This window comes from Phyllobates terribilis, unplaced genomic scaffold (assembly GCF_046119375.1).
Source record: "Phyllobates terribilis strain yellow unplaced genomic scaffold, ASM4611937v1 Scaffold_98__1_contigs__length_5973952, whole genome shotgun sequence".
In the NCBI taxonomy this organism is placed as follows: Eukaryota; Metazoa; Chordata; class Amphibia; order Anura; family Dendrobatidae; genus Phyllobates; species Phyllobates terribilis.
Genome location: NW_027362858.1, coordinates 5,505,372 through 5,532,001, shown reverse-complemented (window position 1 = coordinate 5,532,001; position 26,630 = coordinate 5,505,372). Strand labels below are relative to the sequence as shown.

General features: G+C 45.6%; 1 pseudogene; it reads right to left on the bottom strand.

The window, feature by feature from the left end:
* On the bottom strand, positions 1-26,630 carry LOC141198585 (vacuolar protein sorting-associated protein 37A-like; annotated as a pseudogene).

Here is a 26,630-nt window from a genome sequence, read left to right as displayed (position 1 = left end):
CTATAGCGGTGCATGGTCCTGGCTGTGCAGGGATATGGACTGTTGCAGCTTCTCTACTGTGGCAGCACTGAGAGATAGGAGACAAATCGTCAGTGATGTGAATGGCTTCTAGAGACATAAGTGAAACATGACAGGACTCGGCTCTGCACAGATGCACAATATGATCTAGAGAGCAATTACAATGCCACCTTGGGCCATGGAGCCAGTGTCAGTCACTATCTTTGTCTTTCCTAGGCTTCTTCGTGCAGTCGTTGTATAGGTGCACTATAGGTGCATCAGTGACTGCCAGTCATACTGAGATAACACAGGAGGACATACAATACAAGAGGGCTGTATCCAGCACCAGATCGGAAGAAAATCATTGTAAAAACAACCATTTATTGAAAAGTTTTTAAAACTGACGCACTTCAGACTCTGCGCTCTTAATCCTAGTATGGCGCAGTTCTCCAGCGCTAGGTCGTGGTTAAATAATGGAGGTATAGGATATGATGTAGACAGATCATTAGTTCTCTGAACTGAATATATAGACATTTGTTTCTCCAATCAATGATTTATTTAGTTAATATCCATTAAATCAGTTCCAGCATGCATGCCATCTGGTTCTCTGATCTTTAATGTGAGGAGCCATGACGCCTCTATGTTTTCTACTACGTGATCCATCGCCTCCTCTCTTGGGTGGAGGAACTTTCTCAGCCGCATTAACCCCGAGGCTTCTGACATCACCATTGTGCTGATGTGGAGAGGCACCGGATACCCTATACCTTCATTATTACCCCCCACCTAGCGCTGGAGAGCTAGAACATACTAGGAGAACACATGGTGTGAAGCGCGGCAGTCGTGCATGCCTCGGAGAAATGCTTTTTTTATTAGATGAATTCTTTGTAACATTTTGTACAATAAATGGTTTTTACAATGATTTTCTTCGGACCTGGTGCTGGGTGCACCCCTCTTGTAGCCATTTTGCCCTGCTGGGGGGAGTATGCACAATCAGCAGGGGAGCTGGATTAACCTCTTCTTTCCTCTCTAGGAGGACATACAATGTGGGGTCCATGGCTTCCCGCTCATCGGTACAAGCCGTGTCCGCTGCTCCACCAGATCCAGACCGCAGATAACATTCGCTCTATGGATCCAAGGCTGACCAGCCCAGATACTGAGTCATTAATGGCAGCAATTCCCTGTATACAGACATATCTTAGGGAACTGCTATTCATGCAATTCCCCAGTATAAGGCGCACCACTATTAAACCAATACCACAGCACTTACTCTTCTCTTTTCCATGAACAGAGTTAAAAAATCATCTATTTCTGTTTTTCCCTCAAGGAAATTTTGGGCAAAATTGTCAGCCTCCTCTTCAGCTTGGTGGGCAGCGACCTTTAACCTGGCCTGTAGTGCGCTGAGACTGCAGCTCTGCGAGGGGGGAAGGAGCAGGACGTTACACCTCATCCCATATGGCACAGGGACTCACCTATTCTACTAGCGGCAGTAGGTTTCCCCAGCAAATGGGGCTCATTTACAGATCGTCCATTGCAGCCAATCATAATGCAGCTTTCATTCCTCAAACTGTTCCTAAAAAATGAAAGCCAAGCTCTGGTTGGCTGCTGTGAAAGCATCTGGTCATGTACCATTCACATGCTATAACCTCACAGTACTAATCATCAGGATTAAATACAAGTCTGGACAATTGGACCTATCGTCTGTCTAGTAGAAAAGATCAGCTGATATAAAAATGTGTATTATATGGAAAACTGGGCGAGATGATGCTGAAAACATTGTATAGGACTATAGTGGCAATCTGGGAACATGTAGCGACTAGTGATGAGCGAGCGTGCTCGTTTAACCCTTTAAACGAGCACACTCGGGTACTCGCTGAGTAGTTTCGTCGTGTTCAGCATTTCCGTTGCAGCCGGAGCGGCTGCATCTATCGCGGCTGTTACACAGCTGTGACACATGCAGGGATTGCCTGTTTGTTAGCCAGTCTCTGCATGTGTCACAGCTGCTGCGGCTGCAACCGATATGCACAGCACGCTGAAACTACTTGGCGAGTACCCGAGCGTGCTCGTTTAAAGGGTTAAACGAGCACGCTCGCTCATCACTAGTAGCGACATCATACATATAGTAATATTTCAATATTCAGCCAATTCTTGCATGGCCCCCTTACAGTGCACGCCGTCCATATCCCCCCGCACTGTAAACCTTTCAGAACGTTCCCTTTGTTCTACTGAACAATAATGTCATTTGTGGCTTCAGCGGCTTTCTGCAGATTAGAAGTCCAGTTTCCACAGGACACATAAAGGGCTTTTATTACCCTTTAACTTATCAAAGAGATCTACTGACAGCACAGTTCTGCAATTAAAGGGAATGTGTCATCAGAAAATGACCAGGACTTTATGTTAAAGGTAACCTGTCAGCTCCCCCGAGATCACAAACCGTCACCATGTATTTATTTCTCACTTTATACCCGTCCTAACAAACCCCTTTTAGTGGCTTTCTGATTTCTGCATTTGGCGAAAATCTATTTTATAATTGTGGTGGCAATTTGCTAATTAGAGGGTGACTAGTGGTGGGGCGCGTTGCAATGCCCCCACAAATATTCACCTACTTATTATCACGGCCGCAGTTATAAAAATGTTAGAAATCAGTAAGCCACTATTAATGGGCTCTTTACACAGGGTACAAAGAGATCAATAAATACATGGTGGCGCTTCGGGAGGCATGAGAAAGCTGACAGGTTCTCTTTACATGTTATTTTTAACTACTGAGTTTTTTTTCGATTTTCCATAACACAATCTAGATAAAAAAAAAATGCAAACTGGCCATTAATCCTAATACTAGACTCAAACTTCTTATTCTGTTCACAAGGCTTTGCATCAGTCTCATGATCATCACAGACAGGATAATAATGAAAGGTAACAATCAATATAGAATAGAATCCACCATTCACAAGAGGTGATATCACTGTCCCGCAGGCGCCATCTCCTCTAGCCCCGTATCCGCCACATTACCTCGCTCAGCTCATGCTGTCTTTGCTGGTTTTCATTTGAGTCAGAAGCTCATACTGGAAGAGAAGAAAAACACAAGGAAATGAGGATGAATTCACGCGGGCCGCATTTGCTGCAGCTTTTACGGCCAGATCAGAGCAGGTTTATAAGGTAAGTGGATGAGACTTTACAAATCTCATCCGCAAACTGTAAAGATTGTCCATATAGAAAAATGAGAACGCCAAAGATGTTCCAAATCCCGGCATGTCATTGTGGGGTGAAAATACAGCAGATTATCAATGTGAATTTCACCAACTTCAATATAGCAAGGGTGAGATCGTCAGAATTCCTCAGCACAATCCACAAATGACCCAAACCTGCCGTAAAGACTGCGCCTGCCATGTCAGCCCCATCCACAGTGGCTTACCTTATCTAATAATGCTTGTCGCTTTGACTCCAGAATTGGCTCAATTTGAAGATTCTTTTCTGGATTAAAAAAATGAAAAAAAATTCTATATTAATATACACATACAGAGGATGAAATAAGTATTGAACATGTCACCAATTGTCTAAGTAAATATATTACTAAAGGTGCTATTGACATGAAATTCTCACCAGATGTCGGTAACAACCCATCCAGTCCACACAGGCAAAGAAATCAAATCATAGATGTCCATGAATTATGTGTAATAATGAGAAATGACACAGGAAAAAGGTACTGAACACATGAAGAGAGAGAGAGGCAAAAAGCCATGGAAAGTCATGACACCAGCTGAAATCTATCAGTAATTAGAAACCCATCCTGCCACTTAGTGAAAAATAATATTAGGTGGTTCAACTGATGGCCTATAAAAAGGTGTCTCGTTAGCAAGATGCCACACAAGAAACATCTCATGATGGGTAAATCCAGTGAGCGGCCTCAAGACCTCCGCAACCTAATTGTTGCAAAACATACTGACGGTATTGGTTACAGAAGAATTTCTAAATTACTGAAGGCTCCAGTGAGCACTGCTGGGGCCATAATCCAGAAATGTAAAGAACATAATTTCATAATAAACCGGCCACGACCAGGTGCTCCCCGCAAGATTTCAAACAGAGGAGTGAAGTTAATTATCAAAAGAGTTGTCCATGACCAAGGACCACCTGTGGAGAGTTACAGAAAGACCAGGAATCAGCAATTGTTTCAAAGAAAACTATAAGTGATGCACTCAACCTCCATGGTCTGTATGCACGCTTAGCACGCAAGACTCCATTGCTGAACAAAAAGCATGTTGACGCGTGTTTAACGTTTGCTCAACAATATTTAGACAAGCCTGTGAAATACTGGGAGGATAGAGTCTGGTCAGATGAGACCAAAATTGAGCTCTTTGGATGTCATAATACACACCATGTTTGGAGGCCAAAAGACACTGCATATCACCCCCAAAACACCATACTAACAGTGAAGTTTGGAGGTGGGAACATCATGGAATGTGGCTGTTTTTCAGCATACGGCAATCTTCATATTAATGAAGGAAGGAGGAATGGATAAATGTACGAGACATTCTTGATAAAAATCGGCTGCAATCTACCAGGATGATGATGAAACAAGGGTGGACATTTCAGCAAGACAATGATCCCAAACACACAGCCAAGGAAACGCTCAATTGTTTTCAGAGAGAGATAATTAAAGCTGCTAAAATGGCCCACCCAATCACCTGACCTGAATCCAACAGAATATTTATAGAAGGAACTGAAGCTCAGAGTTCATAGAAGGAGCCCAAGGGATCTTCAGGATTTGTAGCGTGTTTGTGTGGAAGAATGGGACAAAATCACACCTGAGCAATGCATGCGACTAGTTTCTCCATACAGGATGAATCTTGAAGCTGTCATCACCAACAAAGGCTTGTGTACGAAGTATTAAATACATTTCAGTAAGCATAGTCAATACTTTTTCCCCGTGTAATTTCTCATTATTACACATAACTTAATCTATGGACATCTATTGTTTGATTTCTTTGCCTATGTGGATTGGATGGTCTGTTACTGATATCTGGGGAGAATTTCATGCCTATAGCACCTTTAGTAACATAGTTACTTAGAAAATTGGTGAAGTGTGAGTATTTCACCCGCTGTGTATATCCAGTGGGGAAAATAAGTATTTGATACACTGCCGATATTGCAAGTTTTCCCACCTACAAAGAATGGAGAGGTCTGTATTTCTTTTTTTATCGCAGGTATACTTCAACTGTGAGAGACAGAAGAAGAATCCAGAAAATAACATTGTATGATTTTTACATAATTAATTAGCATTTTATTGATTGAAATAAGTATGTGATACAATAGAAAAACAGAACGTAATATTTGGTACAGAAACCTTTGTTTGCAATTACAGAGGTCAGAAGTTTCCTGTAGTTCTTGACCAAGTTTGCACACACCGCAGCAGGGACTTTGGCCCACTCCTCCATACAGATCTTCTCCAGATCTTTCAGGTTTCGGGGCTGTCGCTGGGCAACATTGGAGTTTCAGCTCCCTCTAAAGATTTTCTACTGGGTTCAGGTCTGGAGACTGGTTAGGCTACTCCAGGACCTTGAAATGCTTCTAGCAGAGACACTCCTTAGTTTCCTTGGCTATGTGTTTCGGGTCATTGTCATGGTGGAAGACCCAGGCACGTCCCATCTTCAATGCTCTTACTGAGGGATAGAAGTTGTTGGACAAAATCTCGCGATACATGACCCCATCCATCCTCCCTTCAATATGGTGCAGTCATCCTATCCCCTTTGCAGAAAAGCACCCCCAAAGTATGACATTTTCCTCACCATGCTTAACGGTTGGGACAGTGTTCTTGGGGTTGTACTCATCCTCCTTCTTGCTCACGGCGAGTGGAGTTGATACCAAAAAGTTCTATTTTGGTCTCATCTGACCACAAGACCTTCTCCCATGCCAGATGGTCATTGGCAAACTTGAAATGGGCCTGGAAGACCATTTCCGGTGACTACCTCTTGAAGCTCATCAAGAGAATGCCAAGAGTGTTCAAAGCAGTCATGAAAGCAAAAGGTGGCTACTTTGAAGAACCTAGAATATAAGACATATTTTCAGTTGTTTCGCACTTTTTTGTTAACTATATAATTCCACATGTGTTAATTCATAGTTTTGATGCCTTCAGTGTGAATGTACAATTTTCATAGTTATGAAAATACAGAAAAATCTTTAAATGAGAAGGTGTGTCCAAACTTTCGGTCTGTACTGTATATCTATCTATCTATATTTTTTTTCCCAAGAACCAGAAAAACTCTTCATTCCTCAAAACCGTATTCAACTACCATCCACCAAATCTTACTTACCAGCTCCTCGGTATTTTTCACCAGCTCCTCTTTACCAGATATAATCTGTTTTAGTTGTGGAAGATTTACAAACTGCTCCAGAAGAACATCCTCTTGCTCCATCATATCGGTGAGCTGTGACACGCTGAAGTAGAAAAAAAGAGAAACGTGCGTCCAAGACTTTCATGGAAATGTTACAACAGGGTACAGAGAAGCTAGTGTGCAGAATAAGCCCCCACAGACTTATCTATAGGGGTGGCCCTGGGGAATACTAGGATGGATGTCATTTTATCATTAGAACTAATATAGAATTCAGAAATTTTTTTTTGACAAATAAAAATTAAACTTTTTATTTTTTATTTTAGTTGTAAAAATACAAACCTCAAATCTGACAGCTCAGGAAACGTTTCAGGGAGATCAGGCATCTTATATGTAAAGCCGTTCACACCCATCTAAGAAATATATACAGGTACTGGTGAGAGACTACAGAAACAGAAATGTTCGGTGCCTAGGTTACCGGCCACTGCTGCAGTCTATCAGTGGTGGCCAGTCTCCTAGGCAAGGAAAGCAGTTTGCTATACAGCTTGCAAGTGCAGCTCTGAAGTTGGCCGGATCCCTGGATTCAGTACCTCTGTGCTCCTCCGACGCTGCAAAGTCAAAGCGGTCTCTGCCGACAGCAGAGGAAAGTGCATAGTTCAGACCAGCGGCGCGACCATGCCGCTGGTTGAAACTGTCCATCTTCAGGAGATCACTGACCCCAGCAAGGAGGTAGCCAGCAAGACAGAGGAGCAGTGTGCTCCTGATGAAACAAGATTAGACAAGCTCTTAAAGGGGTTTTCTGATCCGACATGACACTGACTGCAGACTTGTGAATTCTCACATAGTGTGCACTGCTGTCTGCAAGTACGCGCTATGCATACTCCCAGCCAGAATCCAACTACAGTTCAAGGCCTCGCACAATACACTTGCATTGAGCGCGCTGGAAACAGTGTAGCCAGATTGTGGCCGGAAGTACGCATATTGTAAATGTAGCACCCTGAGGATTCGGCTGCTACAGGGGTATTGCACCTCAACCCAGAGGTGTGATATTCCACTCCCGGGTAAGGATGGAGTGTGGGACTGAGCTCAGTTAGCTGCATGCACTACATACATCCCATTTCCGGGGAACAGACCGATGGTACTCCCACTAGAGAAATGTGCAGGTACGACAGTGTCTGTTCCTGGCTGGAGTGGGAGGGGGGTGGAACATCCCAGTAGTGTAGGGGCAGATAGGGGGAGCAGTCTGGGTAAAGTTAGGAGCTCATTGGGTGCTGGTCACCTGAGCTCACACATAGAGGGAGTATATAAGGTGGGAACCATCTTAGATCAGGGTCTTTGCAGAGGAGTCTTTTGTAGAAGGCTGGTCAGTCAGTCAGTCTGCCAGTCTTTGCAGAGGAAGAGAGCAGAGGAGCAGAGCAGCCCCAGGCCAAGAGAGAGGAGAAAGAAGGACCCAGAGGGGGAGAAAGAAGGAACTCTGAGAACCCAAACTAAACCACAGGGTGAAGAGTTGGCAACAGGGTACCGGATCCCAAGCTGGTGGAGGCTACAGCACACCTCAGCCAGAGACCGGAGGTCGTGGGCAGCATCTGCCACGACCACTCACCATATCCGCCCGGAAGGCAGACCACGAATAGGGTCAGGGAACCCAGAGACAAGGGTTTACCACCAAAAGGCCCGAGGGAGCCGGACATAGGTGGATCCCTGGTGGGGACGGCCAGAGACGAGGACAGGACAGAAAGGGAGCTCAGAACCACGCTCCAGAACTACTTGGGGGTTGGCCGAGTCCAGGACCTGGTGGACGCAGCACGGCTCGGGTGGTCACTCAAGGCCGGAGTGACCGGAACATCTGCAGTAAGTAAAAACCCTGAACTGCACAACCCGACTCTGTCTCTGATTACCATCCTCCCTGCACCTCCACAACCACCATCCTCTGCACCTGACCCCCTGAGGCTATACCCCTCCCGTTGGGGGTTATACTACCTAAGCTGCACCAACACCATCAGCCTCAGCGGACCCTGCTGCAGCGGCGGCCGTAGTGACCGCAATACAACGGGTGGCGTAGTCGACATAAAGAACTTTAGTAACATCAGTAAGGACTGCCACACACTGAGCTTGACACCCTGGGCACGGACCGGGTCACAGCCACTCGGAGACTACAACCCCCATCTGATCCGGCTCCGGGTATTCCCCTAAAGAATATGGCCCAGGGGGTGCGTCATATACTTGTGGCCACCTGACCGCCTTTCCCGGTGTGGACACCACAGAATCCTCACTGTGTGCAGTGTGCTCTATGTGAGGATTCACAAGTCTGCAGTCATACACAGTGACTGCAGACTTGTCGTTTTAGACTAGACAACCCCTTTACAGAAACATCTTCCCTGCCCACCTATTAAAGTTTAATTGACATTTTTTGGCTTTTTCTGATCACGGCTGCGCACTTACTTCAGACGTGGGGACAACCACCGGCAGATCTGTAATTAGGCCGTATGCGGGGGCGGCAGTTTTGGCAGAGTTGTATGTGGAAGGAACAGGTTCAGATACTGGCACTGATCTATTGTTATCTTGTGTAGGGAAAGGTGGAAACAAAGAAAAGCCAGAAAGAGGGTGCGGAGGCCTCCCTGCGGGATTGCTGTACAGGCGGAAAGACAAGAAAGGGTTTCCCTCATTAGATTAGTATTCTCCCAAGCACCATCGTAATGAAATAGGACATACAATATCTGTAGGTAGATGCTGTGTCGCCAACATGCCAGCAGATAGATCAGCCTATTATGTGCTGTAATTCTGCAGCTCTGAACATACTGTGTACGGACAGATACACACTATTAACACACAGTTACCCTGCAATCCTATTAGTATACCAGAGATGTTAATCTGCAGATAAGGTTACTGACAGGCTTCATGAGGACACAATGTAGCCCGTACTCCACATGGGCTGCCAGATGATCACCTCTCCTCTACTGCTAGTGTAGCCGCCATGCAAGGTGCACAATGGGAGAGAACTGTCCGGGCCCTGCTTACCGGCAGCAGCAACATACAGCACATCCACGGACAGAAAATGTACAAGAGAAGTAAGAGGAGCCGTCTGGATGGTATATAGCACACTGTAATGCTGGGTTTAGTCATTATACCCATTCTGCCCATCAGCAGCATCATATCCATAGGCAGTCACTTCTGGAGATGTGTAGACAGGCGAGCCGCACTTCTGTCCGCACAGAACGATGGTTAATATGATAGAATCTCAGCAGCACACGATCTGATCACACAGGGCGATGATGTGCTGCCAATAACGCTACAGCTTAAGCAGTCTTGAAAATGACCGCCCCATCGCACCAGCTTTGTGCTCCAAGTCTCTTCTATTCACCGCCACAGATTTCTGATAAATTGACATCACTGTGACTCCAACTTGTCACTACAACTGAAGACTTCTTTGGTCTCTGAAGTGTAAATGATTGTGAACACACCGCCATTTCCACAGCTCCCATAGCGTTAGCCTATGTTCACATGTCCAGTAATCATCAGTTAGGATGGATCCAGCAGCGATCCATTCACACACACAAAAAAATAATTGACACAACTTTTTTGTCCACCTGAAAAGAAACTAATTTCAACTCGGTCCATTTTCTTAACACTGACGTCTATGGAAAACGGATCCGTTTATTAGCCATCTGTTTTCTTCCTTTTGAAACTGATCCAGTAAATAGAACAATTAACCTGTTGCAAAATGAAAAAAAAAATGGATGGAAAATTAACAAATCAGTTTTCCATAGGGTTCAATGTTACAAAATGGATCAAATTGAAATAAGTTGTTTTTTTTTGACACATAAAAAAAAGTTGGGCCTGCACAACTGTTCTGTTATCAGATTGCTGCTGGATACGGACTATGTTCACACATCCAATAATCATGTTAGAACGCTCTAATGGATGATTACTGACGTGTGAACATAGTCTCATGTGCAGCGGCATCATGCAGAGTTTCCCCGACACACCGTGTCTGCAAATTGAGAATCTGGTTTGGCTTTTATCACAAGTCATATAGCAAGGCTCGTTAAAGGGTCGATATTGACTTTTAGGATTACTTCCAAAAGGTGGCGCTAAAGTTCTAATCCTCTTCCTCTCTGAAGAGACAATTTGCATATTTAATTGCCCAGAGGAGCATGCACGGCTTATATGTAGCACCCTGAGGATTCGGCTGCTACAGGGGTATTGCACCTCAGCCAGAGGTGTGATATTCCACTCCCGGGTAAGGATGGAGTGTGGAACTGAGCTCAGTTAGCTGCATGCACTACACACATCCCATTTCCGGAGGGCAGACCAACGGTACTCCCACTTAGAAATGTGCAGGTACGATCGAGTCTGTCCTTGGCTGGAGTGGGAGGGGGGTGGACCATCCCAGTAGTGTAGGGGCAGATAGGGGGAGCAGTCTGGGTAGTGCTAGGAGCTCATTGGGTGCTGGTCACCTGAGCTCACACATAGAGGGAGTATAAAAGGTGGGAACCATCTAAGATCAGGGTCAGTCAGTCAGTCAGCCACAGTCAGTCAGTCAGTCTGTGAGAAGTAAGTCTTTGCAGAGCAGTGGAAGAAAGCAGAGGAGCAGAGCAGCCCCAGGCCCAGAGTGAGAGAGGAGAGAACGAAAGACCCAGAGGGGGAGAAAGAAGGAACTCTGAGAGCCCAAATACAACCACAGGGTGAAGAGTTGGCAACAGGGTACCGGATCCCAAACTGGTGGGGGCTACAGCATACCTCAGCCAGAGACCGGAGGCCGTGGGCAGTATCTGCCACGGCCACCCACCATATCCACCCGGAAGGCAGACCACGCGAAGGGTCAGGGAACCCAGAGTCAAGGGTTTTACCAACAGAAGGCCCGAGGGAGCCGGACATAGGTGGATCCCTGGTGGGGAAGGCCAGAGACGAGGACAGGACAGAACGGGAGCTCAGAACCACGCTCCAGAACTACTTGGGGGTTGGCCGAGTCCAGGACCTGGTGGACGCAGCACGGCTCGGGTGGTCACTCAAGGCCGGAGTGACCGGAACATCTGCAGTAAGTAAAGAACCCTGAACTGCACAACCCGACTCTGACTCTCATTACCATCATCCCTGCACCTCCACAACCACCATCCTCTGCACCTGACCCCCCTGGGGCTATACCCCTCCCGTTGGGGGTTATACTACCTAAGCTGCACAAACACCATCAGCCTCAGCGGACCCTGCTGCAGCGGCGGCCGTAGTGACCGCAATTCAACGGGTGGCGTAGTCGACATAAAGAACTTTAGTAACATCAGTAAGGACTGCCACACACTGAGCTTGACACCCTGGGCACGGACCGGGTCACAGCCACTCGGAGACTACAACCCCCATCTGATCCGGCTCCGGGTATCCCCAACAACACTGGCCCAGGGGGCGCGTCATATACGTCTCCTCACTCTGACATGCCAGGCTTGGCTTGGCATTCTCCACAAGGAGAAACGCTAGCCCTTAGACCCCAACCACTCGGTACAAAACTCTCATCAGTGGTGTACAGTGGGTATTCCCATCAAACAATATGGAAAGGAGGGGACCCATAATTTGTAAAGTCTGAATTTTGATAATGTTAAAAGTCTAAAGGAGAGAAAAAGAAAAGTTCAGGTACAAGTTAAGGTACAACTCTACAAAGAAACCTGCAGTCAAAATTAGAACTTACTGTCATTTGCTACATGGAACCACAAATTCAGCCGCAATGTGAGGGTAAACAATCGTTCAGATGAGCAGAAATAAGTGCTAAAAGCGGATGTGCCATCTTATCAAGTAGAAGTGCACCGCTCCCCAGCCTCCTCGCTTCCCGATTTATGGGGAGCAGTGCGCTCCTGCTTGATTGACAGCTTGGTGCAGCGGCATGTGTTGTGCGGCTTGTCCGAACTATGCGCTCTCTGGTGCTGCAAGCAGAGATCATTTTGCCTTTGCAGCATCTGGGAAGCAGCGACACTGAAGCCGGCAGTGCGCTCCAGCCATCCAGCCAGCTTCGGGCAGTGCTTACAAGCTCTACTGGGAAGGACTTGTATTTTGCCACCGCAGAAGCAGAAAAGAATAAAATTAAATATACTTCCATTGTTGAGAATGGAAAGGATTTTTAATAACAAGTAAATTACTAAATTGCTTGATTTTACAAGAATTTTGCAATTTCACCACTTTAAGAATATTGGAATAACCCTTTAAACTTAGATGATATTCCACCATAACAATGGAAGGATCTGAGATCTCAGGACAATATAATTACTTACTAGGGGAAAGAGCCAGAGGTTGGGGCCAGGGTTGGAGGGCTTTTCCAAAACTCTTCTAGTAAATTCTGGACTATTTTCCCAAGATCTGAGTGCATAGTAAACTAAAAAAGGAGAAAATTGTTAAGATGTTAACAGCTGTAAACTCTCATCAGAAAGAATCATGTGGCTAATGCCATAATAACACCTAACATGATCAGAGATTCCTGGCTTTACACTGTGTTCCAAATTATTATGCAAATAATATTTTCTCAGATTTTCCCAAATTACCTATATGAATTGCAGTCATTGTAATTTTCCAGTCAAATAACTATTAGAGTACAATTGAAAGGTTTTTGTACAAACTGCCTATGATAACAATATATTTAAAAAAATAAAAAACTCAAACTGCACTCAAAATGCATGTTCCAAATTATTATGCACAGCAGAGTTTTCAACCTTTTCATTTTAATAAAGAACAAAAAAAATGTCTTTTTTGAAATTATAAGCATTAGCAGGTTATTACAAACTGAAATCAAACAGTTTTCAACTCAAAACTTTATTCTAGGTGATGTTACATTTGCACATAGGACCGCTTGTTTGAAAGGAGCTTCTGAACTCTCTCGTCCATTGAATTTGTCAGGTTTTGGATGGTTTCTGCTTCAATTGTTTTGCATGAGGACAGAATACCCTCCCAGAGCTGTGAACTGCCTCCCGCCATCATAGACACTCCTTTTGATGATGCTCCAGAGGTTCTCAATGGGGTTGAGGTCAGGGGAGCATGGGGGTCACACCATAAGTTTGTCCCCTTTTATGCCCATAGCAGCCAGAGATGCAGATGTGTTATGTGCAGCATGAGACGGGGCATTATCATGCATGAAATGATCTCGATGGTCCAGATGGATGGAGTGGAGGATGGCTGGTTGATGGACACCCCATGCAAACACGGCTACGGCGCCAACAAGGAGGAGGTGGAGTAATGTCTTGGGCTGGAATCATGGGGAGAGGGATTGTCGGCCCTTTTAGGATCCCTGAAGGGGTAAAGATGAACTCCATAATGTATGTTGAGTTTCTCAAACAGCACTTCCTTCCATGGTTCAAGAAGAAGAACCGTGCATTCCGCAGCAAGATCATTTTCATGCATGATAATGCCCCGTCTCATGCTGCACATAACACATCTGCATCTCTGGCTGCTATGGGCATAAAAGGGGACAAACTTATGGTGTGGCCCCCATGCTCCCCTGACCTCAACCCCATTGAGAACCTGGAGCATCATCAAAAGGAGCGTCTATGATGGCGGGAGGCAGCTCACATCTAAGCAACAGCTCTGGGAGGGTATTCTGTCCTCATGCAAAACAATTGAAGCAGAAACCATCCAAAACCTGACAAATTCAATGGACGAGAGAGTTCAGAAGCTCCTTTCGAACAAGCGGTCCTATGTGCAAATGTAACATCACCTAGAATAAAGTTTTGAGTTGAAAACTGTTTGATTTCAGTTTGTAATAACCTGCTAATGCTTATAATTTCAAGAAAGACCATTTTTTTGTTCTTTATTAAAATGAAAAGGTTGAAAACTCTGCTGTGCATAATAATTTGGAACATGCATTTTGAGTGCAGTTTGAGTTTTTTTATTTTTTTTTAAATATACTGTTATCATAGGCAGTTTGTACAAAAACCTTTCAATTGTACTCTAATAGTTATTGACTGGAAAATTACAATGACTGCAATTCATATAGGTAATATGGGAAAATCTGAGAAAATATTATTTGCATAATAATTTGGAACACAGTGTATACAGACCACAAAGTATGGCAGTATCAGCGATCAAGCAGACAAGGGCTGGAGAGAGCAGGAGAGACGTTAGAAAGACGCTCGAGAGAGAGAGAGCAGGAGAGACGCTAGAAAGACGCTCGAGAGAGAGAGAGAGCAGGAGAGACGCTCGAGAGAGTGAGAGCAGGAGAGACGCTAGAAAGACGCTCAAGAGAGAGAGAGCAGGAGAGACGCTCGAGAGAGAGAGAGCAGGAGAGACGCTAGAAAGACGCTCGAGAGAGAGAGAGCAGGAGAGACGCGCGAGAGAGAGAGCAGGAGAGACGCTCGAGAGAGAGAGCAGGAGAGACGCTCAAGATCAGGAGAGACGCTCGAGAGAGAGAGAGCAGGAGAGACGCTCGAGAGAGAGAGCAGGAGAGACGCTCAAGATCAGGAGAGATGCTCGAGAGAGAGAGAGCAGGAGAGACGCTCGAGAGAGAGAGAGAGCAGGAGAGACGCTCAAGATCAGGAGAGACGCTCGAGAGAGAGAGAGCAGGAGAGACGCTCGAGAAAGAGCAGGAGAGACGCTCGAGAGAGAGAGAGCAGGAGAGACGCTCGAGAGAGAGAGCAGGAGAGACGCTCGAGAGAGAGAGCAGGAGAGACGCTCGAGAGAGAGAGAGCAGGAGAGACGCTTGAGAGAGAGAGAGCAGGAGAGACGCTCGAGAGAGAGAGCAGGAAAGAAGCTTGAGAGAGAGAGAGCAGGAGAGACGCTCGAGAGAGAGAGAGCAGGAGAGACGCTCGAGAGAGAGAGAGCAGGAGAGACGCTCGAGAGAGAGATCAGGAGAGACGCTCGAGAGAGAGAGCAGGAGTGACGCTCGAGAGAGAGAGCAGGAGAGACGCTCGAGAGAGAGAGCAGGAGAGACGCTCGAGAGAGAGAGAGCAGGAGAGACGCTCGGGAGAGAGAGAGCAGGAGAGACGCTCGAGAGAGAGAGCAGGAGAGATGCTCGAGAGAGAGAGCAGGAGAGACGCTCGAGAGAGAGAGCAGGAGAGACGCTCGAGAGAGAGAGCGGGAGAGACGCTCGAGAGAGAGAGAGCAGGAGAGACGCTCGACAGAGAGCAGGACAGACGCTCGAGAGAGAGCAGGAGAGACGCTCGAGAGAGAGAGCAGGAGAGATGCTCGAGAGAGAGAGAGCAGGAGAGACGCTCGAGAGAGAGAGCAGGAGAGACGCTCGAGAGAGAGAGCAGGAGAGACGCTCGAGAGAGAGAGAGCAGGAGAGACGCTCGAGAGAGAGAGAGCAGGAGAGACGCCCGAGAGAGAGAGAGCAGGAGAGACGCTCGAGAGAGAGAGAGCAGGAGAGACGCTAGAGAGAGAGAGACGCTCGAGAGAGAGAGCAGGAGAGAAGCTCGAGAGAGAGAGCAGGAGAGAAGCTCGAGAGAGAGAGCAGGAGAGATGCTCGAGAGAGAGAGCAGGAGAGACTCTCGAGAGAGAGCAGGAGAGACGCTCGAGAGAGAGCAGGAGAGACGCTCGAGAGAGAGAGCAGGAGAGACGCTCGAGAGAGAGAGCAGGAGAGACGCTCGAGAGAGAGAGAGCAGGAGAGACGCTAGAGAGAGAGAGATGCTCGAGAGAGAGAGAACAGGAGAGAAGCTCGAGAGAGAGAGAGCAGGAGAGACGCTCGAGAGAGAGCAGGAGAGACGCTCGAGAGAGAGCAATAGAGACGCTCGAGAGAGAGAGCAGGAGAGACGCTCGAGAGAGAGAGCAGGAGAGACGTTCGAGAGAGAGAGAGCAGGAGAGACACTCGAGAGAGAGAGCAGGAGAGACGCTCGAGAGAGAGCAGGAGAGACGCTCGAGAGAGAGAGCAGGAGAGACGCTCGAGAGAGAGCAGGAGAGACGCTCGAGAGAAAGAGCAGGAGAGAAGCTAGAGAGAGAGAGCAGGAGAGACGCTCGAGAGAGAGAGCAGGAGAGATGCTCGAGAGAGAGAGCAGGAGAGATGCTCGAGAGAGAGAGCAGGAGAGACGCTCGAGAGAGAGCAGGAGAGACGCTCGAGAGAGAGAGCAGGAGACACGCTCGAGAGAGAGAGCAGGAGAGACGCTCGAGAGAGAGAGCAGGAGAGACGCTCGAGAGAGAGAGCAGGAGAGACGCTCGAGAGAGAGAGCAGGAGAGACGCTCGAGAGAGAGCAGGAGAGACGCCCGAGAGAGAGAGCAGGAGAGACGCTCGAGAGAGAGCAGGAGAGACGCTCGAGAGAAAGAGCAGGAGAGAAGCTAGAGAGAGAGAGCAGGAGAGACGCTCGAGAGAGAGAGCAGGAGAGATGCTCGAGAGAGAGAGCAGGAGAGACGCTCGAGAGAGAGAGAGCAGGAGAGACGCTCGAGAGAGAGCAGGAGACACGCTCGAGAGAGAGAGCAGGAGAGATGCTCGAGAGAGAGAGCAGGAGAGACGCTCGAGAGAGAGAGCAGGAGAGACGCTCGAGAGAGAGAGAGAGCAGGAGAGACGCTCGAGAGAGAGAGCAGGAGAGACGCTCGAGAGAGAGCAGGAGAGACGCCCGAGAGAGAGAGCAGGAGAGACGCTCGAGAGAGAGCAGGAGAGACGCTCGAGAGAAAGAGCAGGAGAGAAGCTAGAGAGAGAGAGCAGGAGAGACGCTCGAGAGAGAGAGCAGGAGAGATGCTCGAGAGAGAGAGCAGGAGAGACGCTCGAGAGAGAAAGAGCAGGAGAGACGCTCGAGAGAGCAGGAGAGACGCTCGATAGAAAGCAGGAGCAACTGTCAATCACTTCATCACTATATGACTCAGTAATGATACCTATAGCATATTACTCAGGGTGACAACATGGCAGCTCACAGAGTTACTTTCATGATCTAGATTTGCTAAATTGGAGACATATCATGATACAGAGCCCATGTCCATGACTTATGTCAGCTCCAAAGTGAAATATGTATTGAAAAAAAAAAAAAAAAATTATATATATACACACACATATACATACACTGCTCAAAAACATAAAGGGAACACTCAAATAACACATCCTAGATCTGAATGAATGAAATATTCTCATTGAATACTTTGTTCTGTACAAAGCTGAATGTGCTGACAACAAAATCACATAAAAATCATCAATGGAAATCAAATTTATTAACTAATGGAGGCCTGGATTTGGAGCCACCCCCAAAATTAAAGTGGTAAAACACACTACAGGCTGATCCAACTTTGATGTAATGTCCTTAAAACAAGTCAAAATGAGGTTCAGTATTGTGTGTGGCCTCCACGTGCCTGTATGACCTCCCTACAACGCCTGGGCATGCTCCTGATGAGGTTGCGGATGGTCTCCTGTGCGATCTCCTCCCAGACCTGGACTAAAGCATCCGCCAACTCCTGGACAGTCTGTGGTGCAACGTGACGTTGGTGGATGGAGCGAGACATGATGTCCCAGATGTGCTCAATCGGATTCAGGTCTGGGGAACGGGCGGGACAGTCCATAGCTTCAATGCCTTCATCTTGCAGGAACTGCTGACACACTCCAGCCACATGAGGTCTGGCATTGTCCTGCATTAGGAGGAACCCAGGGCAAACCTCACCAGCATATGGTCTCCCAAGGGGTCTGAGGATCTCATCTCGGTACCTAATGGCAGTCAGGCTACCTCTGGCGAGCACATGGAGGGCTGTGCGGCCCTCCAAAGAAATGCCACTCCACACCATTACTGACCCACTGCCTAACCGGTCATGCTGAAGGATGTTGCAGGCAGCAGATCGCTCTCCGCGGCGTCTCCAGACTCTGTCATGTCTGTCACATGTGCTCAGTGTGAACCAGCTTTCATCTGTGAAGAGCACAGGGTGCCAGTGGCGACTTTGCCAATCCTGGTGTTCTGTGGCAAATGCCAAGCGTCCTGCACAATGTTGGGATGTGATCACAACCCCCATCTGTGGACGTCGGGCCTTCATACCACCCTCATGGAGTCGGTTTCTAACCGTTTGTGTAGACACATGAACATTTGTGGCCTGCTGGAGGTCATTTTGCAGGGCTCTGTCAGTGCTCCCCCTGTTCCTCCTTGCACAAAGGCTGAGGTAGCGGTCCTGCTGCTGGGTTGTTGCCCTCCTACGGCCCCCTCCTTGTCTCCTGGTGTACTGGCCTGTCTCCTGGTAGCACCTCCAGCCTCTGGACACTACGCTGACAGACACAGCAAACCTTCTTGCCACAGCTCGCACTGATGTGCCATCCTGGATGAGCTGCACTACCTGAGCAACTTCTGTGGGTTGAAGAGTCTGTCTCATGCTACCACGAGTGTGAAAGCATAACCAACATTCAAAAGTGACCAAAACATCTGCCAGAAAGCATTGGTACTGAGATGTGGTCTGTGGTCCCCACCTGCAGAATCAATCCTTTGAGGGTGTCTTGATAATTGCCAATAATTTCCATCTATTGTCTATTCCATTTGCACAACAGCATGTGAAATTGATTGTCAATCAGTGTCGTTTCCTAAGTGGACAGTTTGATCTACTTGGAGTTATATTCTGTTGTTTAAGTGTTCCCTTTATTTTTTTGAGCAGTGTATATATACAGTACAGACCAAAAGGTGGACACACCTTCTCATTTAAAGATTTATCTGTATTTTCATGACTAAGAAAATTGTACATTCACACTGAAGGCATCAAAACTATGAATTAACACATGTGGAATTATATACTTAACAAAAAAGTGTGAAACAACTGAAAATATGTCTTATATTCTAGGTTCTTCAAAGTAGCCACCTTTTGCTTTGATGGCTGCTTTGCACACTCTTGGCATTCTCTTGATGAGCTTCAAGAGGTAGTCGCCGGAAATGGCTTTCACTTCACACGTGTGCCCAGTCAGGTTTAATAAGTGGGATTTCTTGCCTTATAAATGGGGTTGGGACCATCAGTTGTGTTGTGCAGAAGTCTGGTGGATACACAGCTGATAGTCCTACTGAATAGACTGTTAGAATTTGTATTATGGCAAGAAAAAAGCAGCTAAGTAAAGAAAAACGAGTGGCCATCATTACTTTAAGAAATGAAGGTCAGTCAGTCCGAAAAATTGTGAAAACTTTGAAAGTGTCCCCAAGTGCAGTTGCAAAAACCATCAAGCGCTACAAAGAAACTGTCTCACATGAGGACTGCCCCAGGAAAGGAAGACCAAGAGTCACCTCTGCTTCTGAGGATAAGTTTATCCAAGTCACCAGCCTCAGAAATCGCAGGTTAACAGCAGCTCAGATTAGAGACCAGGTCAATGCCACACAGAGTTCTAGCAGCAGAAACATCTCTTCAACAACTGTTAAGAGGAGACTTTGTGCAGCAGGCCTTCATGGTAAAATAGCTGCTAGGAAACCACTGCTAAGGACAGGCAACAAGCAGAAGAGACTTGTTTGGGCTAAAGAACACAAGGAATGGACAGTAGACCAGTGGAAATCTGTGCTTTGGTCTGATGAGTCCAAATTTGAGATCTTTGGTTCCAACCACCATGTCTTTGTGCGACGCAGAAAAGGTGAACGGATGGACTCTACATGCCTGGTTCACACAGTGAAGCATGGAGGAGGAGGAGTGATGGTGTGGGGGTGCTTTGCTGGTGACACTGTTGGAGATTTATTCAAAATTGAAGGCATACTGAACCAGCATGACTACCACAGCATCTAGCAGCGGCATGCTATTCCATCCGGTTTGCATTTAGTTGGACTATCATTTATTTTTCAAAAGGACAATGACCCCAAACACAACTCCAGTCTGTGTAAGGGCTATTTGACCAAGAAGGAGAGTGATGGGGTGCTACGCCAGATGACCTGGCCTCCACAGTCACCAGACCTGAACCCAATCGAGATGGTTTGGGGTGAGCTGGACCGCCGAGTGAAGGCAAAAGGGCCAACAAGTGCTAAGCATCTCCGGGAACTCCTTCAAGATTGTTGGAAGACCATTACCGGTGACTACCACTTGAAGCGCATCAAGAGAATGCCAGGAGTGTGCAAAGCAGTCATCAAAGCAAAAAGTGGCTACTTTGAAGAACCTAGAATATAAGACATATTTTCAGTTGTTTCACACTTTTTGTTAAGTATATAATTCCACATGTGTTAATTCATAGTTTTGATGCCTTCAGTGTGAATGTACAATTTTCATAGTCATGAAAATACATAAAAAGTCTTTAAATGAGAAGGTGTGTCCAAACTTTTGGTCTGTACTGTACATACACACACACACACACACATATATATATATACATACACGCACGCAGTAGGGAAAATAAGTATTTGATACACTGCCGATTTTGCAAGTTTTCCCACCTACAAAGAATGGAGAGGTCTGTCATTTTTATCATAGGTACACTTCAACTGTGAGAGACAGAATCTAAAAATAAAATCCAAAAAAAAATCACATTTGATGATTTTTAAATAATTAAATCGCATTTCATTGCATGAAATAAGTATTTGATCACCTACCAACCAGCAAGAAATCTGGCTCTCACAGACCTGTTAGTTTTTCTTTCAGAAGCCCTCCTACTCTGCACTCCTCACCTGTATTTATTGTACCTGTTTGAACTCGTTACCTGTATAAAAGACACCTGTCCACACACTCAATCAATCACACTCCAACCTATCCACCATGGTTAAGACCAAAGAGCTATCTAAGGACACCAGGGACAAAATTGTAGACCTGCTCCAGGCTGGGATTGGCTACAGGACAATATGCAAGCAGCTTGGTGAGAAGGCAACAACTGTTGGCACAATTATTAGAAAACGGAAGAAACACAAGATGACTGTCAATCTTCCTCGGTCTGGGGCTCCATGCAAGATCTCGACCCGTGGGATAAGGATGATTCTGAGAAAGGTCAGGAATCAGCCCAGAACTACACAGGAGGACCTGGTCAATGACCTGAAGAGAGCCGAGACTACAGTCTCAAACATTACCATTAGTAACACACTATGCCGTCATGGATTAAACTCCTGCAGGTCCCCTGCTCACACCAGCACATGTCCAGGCCCGTTTGAAGTTCGCCAATGACCATCTGGGTGATCCAGAGGAGGCATGGGAGAGGGTCATGTGGTCAGATGAGACCAAAATAGGACTTTTTGGTATCAACTCCACTTGCCGTGTTTGGAGAAAGAAGAAGGATGAGTACAACCCCAAGAACACCGTCCCAACTGGGAAGCATGCTGGGTGAAACCTTATACTTTGGGGGTGCTTTTCTGCAAAGGGGACAGGACAACTGCACCCAGCAACAGTCCCGAAACTTGAAAGATCTGGAGAAGATCTATATGGAGGAGTGGTCCAAAATTCCTGCTGCAGTGTCTGCAAACTTGGTCAAGAACTACAGGAAACGTCTGACCTCTGTAATTGCAAACAAAGGTTTCCGTACCAAATATTAAGATCTGTTTTTCTATTGTATCAAATAATTAATTTGCATAATTGCATGAAATAAGTATGTAAAAATTATAAAATGTTATTTTCTGTTTTTTATTTTTAGATTCTGTCTCTCACAGGTGAAGTATACCTACGATAAAAATTACAGCCCTCTCCATTCTTTGTAGGTGGGAAAACTTGCAAAATCGGCAGTGTGTCCAATACTTATTTTCCCCACTGTATATACTTTGTTACTAAAAAAGAAAAAACCCACCGGTCTTCTATGTGAACATAACAAAGACTATAACTAAAAATCTTATATATTAAAAAAAAAAACTAAAACAAGGTTGACCACATTTTCTTATGGTATTTTTATCTGAAACTTCCTTGGAAAATTCACTGGAGATATCAGAAATGTCTGAAGTGGGGACCTCAATGTAAGACCCCCACCCATTAGATGTAAGGTGGCTCCCAAACCTCAGGTGTCGATGCAGCACAGCCATCTGCAGCCACATTTTACGTAGAGCACACGCAGAACCGGGTCATTAACACATACATTAATCCTTTCATTTCGTTCTCCTTTGCTGAAGATGTGTTTGACAAAGACCTCATCTACCAAAATAAAGAGGTGTATTCCCTATGAAGTAACAATACCGTGGCATCTCTTCTTCCCAGGTCCTCTGCGTTGTGCCAATCTTCTGGAAATGTGTGGATACATTGACAACTGGCCACTGCCAGGCCCCTGGTCGTAGTGATTATGCCTACTGTCCAAACTGATTAGACATGGACAAGGAGTAAGGTAACACCCCATTGTCAATTAGATGTAAGGCTATGTTCACACTAGGCGTTTTTTCACTACACATTACTTTCAATGGGTGAAATACACTGAAAGAAGTGACGTGCTCTATTCAGCAAAAAACAATGCAAATCACAAAATACTGATCATACACAAACCAGGGTGTGAGCGTGAGATTTCTGAAATCTCATAGACTTTGCTTGTACTGTAAAACACAGCTGAAAATTTGCATTAAAAAAACGCTGAAAAAAATGCAATGTGTGAACATAGCCTTCAAAGGCACTGCACAGTGGTCTGAAACACAAATTCTGCACATTTGTGATTTTATAGGGTTTATAAGATTACTAAAACAGATGTGTCAGGAGACCACACAGATCCACTTTATAAAAACAAAAACACCTCAGTCATTGAAAGGTTAAATGACAACATTCCTAAGTCCAGTGCTCACAATCTCCCAAGTCTCCTTACATTATGTAGTAAAGGACAGGTGACATTGGGGCCTTGCTTGTCCACCAGGTGATGTCTTATCGGTGGAAAGACTGTGATGAGAGGTTTGTCTTGAGGAAATTGTGGCGGAAGTAAACTGCAATAAAAACAAAGTATTAGAGCAAGACGCGGGATACATGACTGCAGCCTACAGAAACGTGACAGGTCCGGGGAAAATACCCAACACCCTCATCTCATCTCAATGGAAAATCCATTTAGGTGGCACGTAGCGTAAGGCATAAAGGGACGTCAGCACCTTGACATATGATCGTAATGGTGTTATAAGAGATCTGATGAGTCCATCATGACAAATCTAGTGTGGAAAACATCTGCAAATCCGTCTGGAAGTGCACTGGGGCGTATCACTGCACTTAGACAGCTCCTTTCAAGTGCACGGACACGCCCCTCTGCACTCCCACACCAATCTGCAGACACTCCATTTCCTTTTGACTGGCACATCGGAGCTCTGCAAAAAAAAAAAAAGGATCATTTTTCTGGGGAGGGACAATCGACGATACTGTTCTACCACTACTTCCATATGTAAAAGGAAGCTGAGAGGACCCTATAAGCCTCCATATTGATTTAAAGTGATTTCTTATTAGTAGCAATTAAACAACTTGCATTAATACACATCATCTATAGTGACGTCATGAGCCGCCAAGCAACATCATTTAATGGCTCCAGTGCTACAAGACATGACTATGGATGACAAGTCATTGTAGGGTACCGATTACACGCGGTGGGGTCTATCAACAGCATGGGACAACGATATTCTAGAAGTACCTAATATGGTCTGCTTTCTTTAAGGGGTTGCCCACTACCTTGATATTGATCACTTACCCATTGGATAGGTCATTAATATGGAATCAGTGGGGGCCATCTTCACAAGTGAATAGGAGCATGCGGCTCCCTCTCTGGGGGGCTGTCAGAACCCCATCGATTTGATATTGATACCCAATGCTGATGTTATCAATATCAAAGTAGAGGACAATCCCTTTAATTCCCATTAGGTTCACATTTAATAACCCCAACAAATGCAACGTAATCTCTCAACTAAGACAATAGCACCCCGTGTCACTTACATATTGATGCTGATGGTGAAGTTCTTAAAGGTGATTGGCAGTCTGTACTCCACATCTTTCTGAATTTCAGTAATACTGGAAAGATAAAAAAAAAGAAAACATTAATGATGACAATTCTACAAACTGCTGTGTCCCAAAAGAAAACACAACAGGTGGATATGTGAAAACCTAACCGATGCTCCAGTATTGTGGGTGCTGGAGCGTGCAGTCTCACAAGACACGATTTGTCTACCGTCTTGAATTGGAGGTGCCCCAGCCCCCAATAATGATCTAGGGCTGATTCGGCAGAACAGCATGAGGTCCGGCAAATCTGACCGCTTTATGGATACAACATGCTCCATATTACGACCACAAGAAAAAAGCCAAATAAAGAAGTGTGAGAACAGGATGGCGATGGGTGTACGGAGGATGGCAGAGAGATGACTGCAGAACGCAGCATAAAGCACTCAGACATTAATCATCCCTGACAAAACATAATACAAGTCCTGCTTCATGCTGGGTACGCTTCTCAGGTAACCCTATACTGAAGGACTTGTACTGTTCATAGACCTAACATACAACACATTACATACAAGTTATCCCGCATCAAGAGACACATGACATAAAATAATAACCATCCTAGACATCAAGTTCCCCTTTGAGAGGTCACAAGGTAATATCCGATGGCTCTAAAATGGAATCTGCCACCAGGTTTTGCTATCCCATCTGCATGATGTAAGGGCAGAAACCTGATTCCAGAAATGTGTCCCTTATTTCGCTGCAGTTTTGATAAATTTTAGTTTTATCTACTGCAGATCTAGCAGTGCTCTGAATGCTGAGCTCCGTATAACCGGCTGCACCACTGATTGGCAGCTTTCTGTGTACACTGTGCATAGGCAGAAGGCTGCTATACAGACCTTGTGAAAAATGAGAAAAGAGAAAGGGAGAAAAAGCGCGCCATGTACCACCTGAGGAAGATAGTTCACTATCGAAACGCTTTGTGGAAAGGGCTCATTAAATTTATTTTTTAGTCCTAAAATTTTTTTCACTTCTAGTGTTCATTCTTTTAGCGCCCTATAGACCGCTTTTTTATTTAATTTGGACCACTCCTGAAAAATGAGGGATACCTGGTTGCAGGTTTACTAGTCTTCTAGTCACAACCTCCTACTGATAAAACAAAGATTTTATCAAAACACCAGCAAGCAGCCCAGAAAGTCACACATCGCTGGAATCAGGGTCTCTGTCTCTACATCATGCTGCTCTCGGAATATATGGCAAAAACCTAGTGACAGATTCCCTTTAAGCTCTCATCTCTAGTGATCAGGACCCTAGAATTTTCTTCTGAGGTGGGTTTCCCTTTAGCGCTGCACCTACCTAGCGTCACTGCATGGCTGCGGAAATAAAAAAAAAAATAAATAAAAAAAAAAATCTTTCTGAATTCTGAAGAGAAGGAGCAGTTGTGGAGTGTCTATATAATAGATGTAGAGAAGTGGGATGACGGCGGCCTGTGCTGAGCATTGCCCGGCTGATCGGGTGATGACTGATGGGTCACATGAATGAGTTATTACAGCAGAAACCGCACCCGTCCTGATAACTATTCCTGCAAGGAAGCGGCCGTCCCTAACCCTGCAGCTACATAATAGAGATGCAAAGAAACAAGGAGAAAGAAAGGAGGCAATGACCGGGATCACCAAGGAATAGCAAAAATATAGAATTTTATTAAAGACTAAACATACAAGACATGTTAAAAAAAAATAACTAAAAAGCAACAATTGCGCCAATGAATAACAAAACCATTGCAAGGTACTGATATGGTTAATCCTCACATATATATGCCCAACTAGTCACAGAAAATCTCAATATATGACTACAGACTGCCCACCACAATATAATAAAGAGCAAGGTAGCAGCAAAGTATCTATTCACAAAGGCATTAATATCCAAATAAGCCTATAAAAATAGTGCCCATTATATAACCCCACAATGAAACCTGCTGCGGACACAATCGCCCCAAATATGAAACAATACAATTGGATTGCTAAAAGAGCAAGCGAACGCTGTTAGGTCGGGCAGTAGAAAAAAATGATGTAAATACACCTGAACCATCAGGCAACCTACAGAAATGTGCATGGAGGATATTGTTTTTACATGAGTTATGTATACAGAAAAGCTATATGTCCTATACAGGAAAAGTGTGGGATGAGGAGCTTACAAGACCACTAAAGTAAGACATTCACAAGTTCCTTCTGTATACTCCCTGGTGCCGGGGGTCCGACCCCACTGATCTTACACTGAGAATGTATGGGACTCCTGTAATGTCACCCTTCTTTTCTACAATGTAATCAAGGCATATTTATATGTCTGAACAAGACTTGTATCGACCCATAAAAGAAAAGAGCCGCAGCTCCACCATACTGAATCCCTGCACAGCGACGCTATCAGCCGTGCAGGGACACAACGCAGCTGCCGTCACTTATATAATGGCCGAATGTGCAGGGAAAAGCCACAACGGAGCTCATTGTTCTGAAGGCTGCAGCGTATCCGAGCTATATGTGACACTACTCTGACATAGGGAAAGGGACAAAAACCCTTCAAATAGCAGGGAGTGACGTCTGATTAATATTTAGATTGAACATAAAAGCACAATCTTAGGACCAT